The sequence below is a fragment of the Brassica oleracea genome, chromosome C9, assembly GCF_000695525.1.
Source record: "Brassica oleracea var. oleracea cultivar TO1000 chromosome C9, BOL, whole genome shotgun sequence".
In the NCBI taxonomy this organism is placed as follows: Eukaryota; Viridiplantae; Streptophyta; class Magnoliopsida; order Brassicales; family Brassicaceae; genus Brassica; species Brassica oleracea.
Window position 1 is genome coordinate 51,438,551 of NC_027756.1, and position 6,873 is coordinate 51,445,423.

Below are 6,873 nucleotides of genomic sequence, written 5' to 3' on the forward strand. Positions count from 1 at the left end.
CTAGAAATAGCTTATGTTTTGATCATATCAGATTGGATCCAGCGGTGGTTATGGATAAAGCCAAGATGGAAGCTGAAATATGGAGGAACTTACAGACAGGTGTGAAAGGTCTGGCTAACCCGCCTGTTAATCTGAATCATCGGGCTCATGTTTGGTCTAAGCCGCCTGATAGTTGGGTTAAATGTAATGTTGCTTCTTCTTTGGTCGTTGGTGAGAGTCATAGTGGTGGTGCCCGGATAGTCAGAGATGCTACCGGCTCCGCGATGTATCATAGCAGGAGAGCTTTCAGCAGACCAGAAACGATTTTGGTAGCGGATCTCATTGCTTTAAAGCGGTCTGTGGAAGCTATGGTTAGCTTAAAAGTGGATAAAGTGATGTTCGAAACCTCATCTGGTGTCTTGAGAGATGCATTTCACGGGAGAACATTACTACCTCGTGTCTCTTGCTTGGTCTCGGAAATCCTTCAATGTCTCAATCGTTTGAGAGCGTGGAGGCTACATCATGTGGAAGATGCGAGCAACAAAGTGGCCTCGCGGATTGCTCAGAGTGTTACCTCAGATAGATGATTTCAATCCTATGTAGCGACAGGAGGACCTGTGTGGCTTCATCATTTGCTAGCCCAGGAAGCGGCTGTTACCCCAGCATAACGCTTCTCCTTTGCTCTACCTCCTGATGCGAAGAGTGTTAACTGTATTACCACCTACTGGTGGGTTTCTGGCTCTTTCAATTGGTTTTATTTTTCGTTATTTTCCTTTACCAGTTTGTGTTCTTTTTCATTTTCATCTTTGGCTGTAAACCTTTGAGGCATAGTCCTCTTTGGGGTTTCACCCCTATCAGCAGAATGATAAGTTTCAGTGTTAAAAAAAAAAACCCATTTCACAAGACAACATTCTTCTCAACCCTGGTCCGAAAATCATTTAGTGCTAAGTGATCTAATGAACCTACTTCATGACCTCGAACCAGACAACATTCTTCTCAACCCTATACACCATAGGAGAACTTTTTAATGCAAGAAGACAGGAAGAAAGAAGACGAAGGTAATATTGGTATTTGAGAGAGAAAAATAAATCTAAGTTTCGTCTTTATATAGGTAGAGAGGAGAGGAGCAAATGCCCACAAGACCAAGATTTTCATATTTACTCTTTCTTTACATCAATTTAGTAATTTTCGGGGTCCGGAAAATCTTGTTATTACTTTGGTTACCTTCTTGATATAGTGTGTGGAGGGTTACCTAGAATAGAATTTTACAGGGACATCCAAAGTTGTAAAGTTTAAACATACTCCACTTGGGCATCCAAATGTATTCGTTTATCTTATACTAATTGTTTCTTATTTAATTTCCGTCATTTCTAAGGTCGACACTAGTTAATCTCACTACATTGTTATATGGTTAATTGCTTCTATACATTTTTTATTCTATGTAATAAATTAACAAGATCCCACATATAAATGCAATATATGTGTTTGTGTCTCTGTGCCTATATGTATGTGTTAAGGCTGTCAAAAATAAAAACATGTGTGTTTTACGTTTGTATATATGGATGCATTTGCTTATAGGTGATTCATGAGGATTTCATGAACATATTTATGTATTAACTGTTGTGAAAATGACAAAACATTGTTTTGGTCTGTACCTCGGTTAATTAGTCCAAAATTTCCTATACTAGATCGCTTTTAGTTTTACACACAATACTATTTCAATAATTCTAACATATTAAACTTTCTTTTACTATATCAAACCATTTGCCTTTGAATACTACATAAATCACTGCATTATTTGCACCATAGCACATAGTATAAGTATATGAAATTTATGAATTAGGTGGATAAAAAATGAGAGACCACAGCAAAATAAGAAGGGTAATGGCAAATAGCAAAGAATAATTAAAAAGACACGTGAAAGATATTTGACAGTGATGGTTTAAGAAAAATAAAAGTCTCGTCGGTGTCTTCAATATGAAGTGAAATTACACGTAACTAGAAACAATCTTCTTTCTGGGTTTAGTTTATTACAGAAACCTATACTGAGACATCGTGACATCTTGACTCGTGACAGAAGAGCGAGAGAGAGAGTTTGGATGTGAATTTTGACGTGAAAATGGAAGAAAAGTTAATGCATGTGATAGCATGGAAATATTTTTTTTTTTGAACATTAGCATAGAAATATTTAAATGCATGTATAAACCCGAAAAAATAAAAGGGTATAATACTAAAGACAAAATGCTATTAACCTATGAATCTCTCTTTGATTTCTCAATGTTTACGTATATATTGACCTGTAATATATATGATAAATAAAAAATCCGAAACTAAAAAAAAAAAAAACAAATCCGAAACTGTTGAAACACGTACACAACATTTTAGTTTATCATGTAGAGTAATATATATTAAGACGGTTAACGAATCTGTATATATAGTTTTCACCTGTGGAACTGCTGTATATATATAACAAGATCAAAACTCATCTCACAAGAATCAAGATCTATCAAAGATGAAAACAAAAAGACAAGACTCAAGGAAGAAAGTGGGCATATGGCGATAAAAAGGTTGGGGGGAATGAAGCCTGGTCCGAGAATCATTTAGGTTTAGCTTTCATTCTTCATGACCTCGAGCCAGACAACAGTCCTCTCAACCCTAAACCGCACCACAACTAAGATCAACTCTACAATCACGTTATTAAGAAGAGAAAAGAGACCAAAGTCAAAGAAGAATATGTGAATTTGTCATAATCTTTTTGTAAGAATAAAGAAGAGAAAATAGGTCTGTGAGATAAAGAAGCACAGGTTGTGTTTGTATATATAGAGTGGAAAGAGAGAGAAGCAGATGACCACACACCACCAAGATTGTCTTTTTACTCTTCTTACATTAGTTTAGTAACTTTTTTTTAGTTTGAAAAGTCTTGATTACATTTTAGTTACTGTCTTATTATAGTGTATATAGGGTTACGTGAAATAGAAGTTCACAGGAAAATCCAGAGTTGTATACATGCTCCAAGTTAGTACATTCAAACTTTCCTCTAAAGATTTAGCTTCGTTTGAATATTCTCTGATTAGATTCCTTTATCTCCGAAGTCAACAACAATTAATCTCTGGTAAAAACAACTTTTACATTTTTCTTTGGGTCAGAAACAGTTTTTTTTTGGGTCAAGAGTAGAAACAAATATCATATAGATTTGAATCCAGATAAATATGTTCTGCTATATTTTCATCCAATAATTCGCCAAATAAACTACTAATTAATACCCTTATAAATGAACAATACTAAAATTTTAAAAACTCTTCGAATCATATGAATGAATTCAAATCATATAATAAGACAAAAAGGCATCTTAATTCAATCATTCTGCAGCATATAGTACATCTATAATGGTAACAAACTGATGTAAATTTTATTTTGTCAATATGTAAAGTTTGAGTTAATGTGAGATAGGTACCTTCCTTTCAATCTCATTATTGTCGCATTATTTTGTTGGCTCCCTCTGAACGATCCTTACTTTTTACTTTAAATTATTACTAGATTTTGAACCACGCGTCCGCGCGGGTGTATGTTGTCCGTAATTCAAAATTTTTGATTTGTTGTAAAATTATTGATGTTTTTTCATAGGTTAGTTAGTTCTGACATTGGTGTATGGTGTACATTTTGTTTTGTGTTTTATTTTAGATTATAATGTTGTCTTGTGTTTTTTTTGTATATTTTTTTGTATTGAAATTGGTAAGAAAAACATTATAGTGTAAAATATTAGAGGGTTTAGTGTAGATTTTGGCTGTTTAAAAAATTTATAGAAAATTGTTTTTGATTACTAACTCAATATTTAAAATTAATATTTTTTTTAGTTCAAAAAAATTTCAGGAAAACAATATTGACAGCAACAATATAAATTGGTAAAATAACCAAACCCACATTGTTTAGATTAGATAGCTCTAGCAATTATAATATTTAACCCAAATTAGAGTGGACTTTAAACAGTAAGCAAAGTCCATTTACACTTTTTTTCCGGGGAAAAAACAGAAACACGTAACCCTTCTACGTCTTTTTGACCCGCACACTTGTGATCTTTAAACAGCAATCGAAGCCCATTGTGTTGAGCCGTTTTATAATTTATATGAATAAAAATTTGTATTGTGTGTTCTTTTGCAAGAGGCTTGGATTTTGTTTTCCTTCAAAAAAAAATGATATTATTAGTTTAGTTTGTTAAAGCAGTAACCTGTTAAATTTTAACAAACATATAGAAAAAAATTATTTACCCATTGATATGCTAAAACCATCACAAAGGTGTGTTATGCTTCCAAGAATGTAAACACTTAACTTGAACTAGCCATTTATTTTTGAAAGGTCTGAGTTTTGTGACAGGATGAAAAGCAGTCATAGACATTTTTGGAGTATTTGCAGAGACTTATATCTGTTTCACGTGATTGGAATAGCTGTATATATAGATAGTAAAGTGTAGGGTATTCACCATATAATGATTTTAGATTTAGGTAGCCGTGATTTTTTAGCATTGAAAGCGAATATACTATTTGATTTGATTCCAAAACTGATTTTGTTGTTATAAAGTTAACGACATTACATGAATTTAAGTTTAAGTATTTAAAAAATAGATATTTCACGTGATATGTAAGATAAGAACGAATTTAGGTATTTAATGGTTAAGTATTTGACGTGATGATCAATATTATACTTAAAAAATAATATTCGGATAGTTGATTGATATCTTAATTGTTAAGGAGAATGATTAAATATAGGTATACTTTTAGCAATAAAAATATTGTTGAGATATTTAGAAAGATGTCGTTTGATTTTCAATTAAATAATTCAAACGATAATATTATTATTTTATATTGGATATTAAATGATAGAATATGGATTTATTTTGATATAACTTATGATCAAAATATTGTCACTTTCAGGCGTTATTGACTTGGCAATGACATGGACGTACACCTATGTAATATGGTGGTTTTGCTTCTGCAGACCAAGCTTAACCAAGGTATTATCAAGGTGGAATTTTGGTTTAAATAAAATGATGAAAAGCTAAGTAGGAGTGTCTCTGTTGACTCATTTGATTAAGCAGAGGAAGATGAACTAAGGTCACATCTTTGTTATAATATAATTGTACGATTCCAGGAAGTAATTGTATGATATCGAATATAATTAACAAAGATACGTGGGGTTGACAATTGGTTTGAGATTTTGTGGTTTAGTAATCACGAACACAATTCTATTGGTTTATAAGAATAAGGCAAAACGTTGAATTTAATGCCAATGGCATTGAGTGGTAAATATTGAAGAAAACTAAGAGTTATTTCTTTTTTGTAATTCAGTTTTAATAGTTTAGATATATAAAACTAGAATTATATGAGTACAAATTTTTTTCAAAAATTGTGTTTTCGTTTAACGTGTTGTACTATTCTGATATATGGTTTTATATGAATTCATTTTGCTTACATGTGGTTCATGACGAGTTCATGAACATATGTATTAATTGTTGTGACAAAGACAAAACACTGTTTTGGTCTTTACATCGGTACGTCCAAAATTTTCTCATGTTAGATCGCTTTTGAAGCTTCATACAAGACTATATATATATATATTTTTTAAATCAATGTTTACTTCCTTATATTGGATGTAATTTTTTTTTACAGTTTCTGTGTTTATTGGTCAGAGTTTTCATATTTGTATTTCTATTAATTATGACTATGTACATTTAGCTAGTAATTTATGATTCCCGTTTCTTGGTTTTGATTATTAGAGTGTGGACTAATAATATTATCGGTCATGGTAATATGAGTGTCAAAATGGGTCAAACGAGTCAACCCAACCCATAACCCAAATGAGTTTATTGTTAATGGGTCATGGGTCAACCTAACTCATTCAATAAATGGATTGGGTTGACCCATGATCCATTAAATTAAATGGGTCAGATGGGTTAATGGTTGACCCATCAACCCAACATCTTTATAATGAACCATTTTTAAGTTAAGACCAAGTTGGCGGTTTTGACGGGAAAACGCGTTTTTGCGATTTAGGCGGAAACACACATTTTTTGCGGGAAAACGAGTTTTTGCAATTTTGGCGGGAAAATGAATTTTTGCAGTTTTGGCGGAAAAACGTGTTTTTGTGATTTTAGCGGGAAAACACGTTTTTGCGGTTTTGACGGGAAAACGCGTTTTGCGATTTTGGCGAAAAAACGCATTTTGCGATTTTGGCGGAAAAACGCGTTTTTGGGTTTTGGCAGGAAAACACGTTTTGCTGTTTTGGCGGGAAAAACGTGTTTTGCGATTTTGGCGGGAAAACATGTTTTTCGGTTTTGGCGGGAAAACGTGTTTTTGCGATTTTGTCGAGAAAATGCGTTTTTGTGATTTTGGCGGAAAAGACGAAATCAGATCGATGCAACGATAGAGAAAGTAAAATTGAATCCTCGGTTTGGAAGAGAATTGGGTATATTAAAGGTTTTTTAATTGAAAACTAAATGGGTCAGAGTTAACCCAACCCAATAGACCTATTTAACATGTTAATTCATTAATCTATTAACCCATTAACATGTTAACCCATTTTCATGACCCATTTTGACACCGCCAGTCATGGAGAAGTAATGTCTTTACTTGATTCTTTTGTATACTTTATCGTTCATAACTTCATATCATTGAAGAAAAGTAGTGATGAGAAGAAGAAGAAAATGTGAAGACAAAGTATAAAACCAATAAAATCCGATATAATTCTCAAACCTATAAGAATAAAAACACTACACATATACAAACGAACATGAAAAATAAAGGTAAAGATAAAAATTTAAAATTGATTTTTTTGACATATCTAGTTTTCTTACTTCGGAAAACATAACATTGTAGCCTGTAAGATAACCAACCATACGAA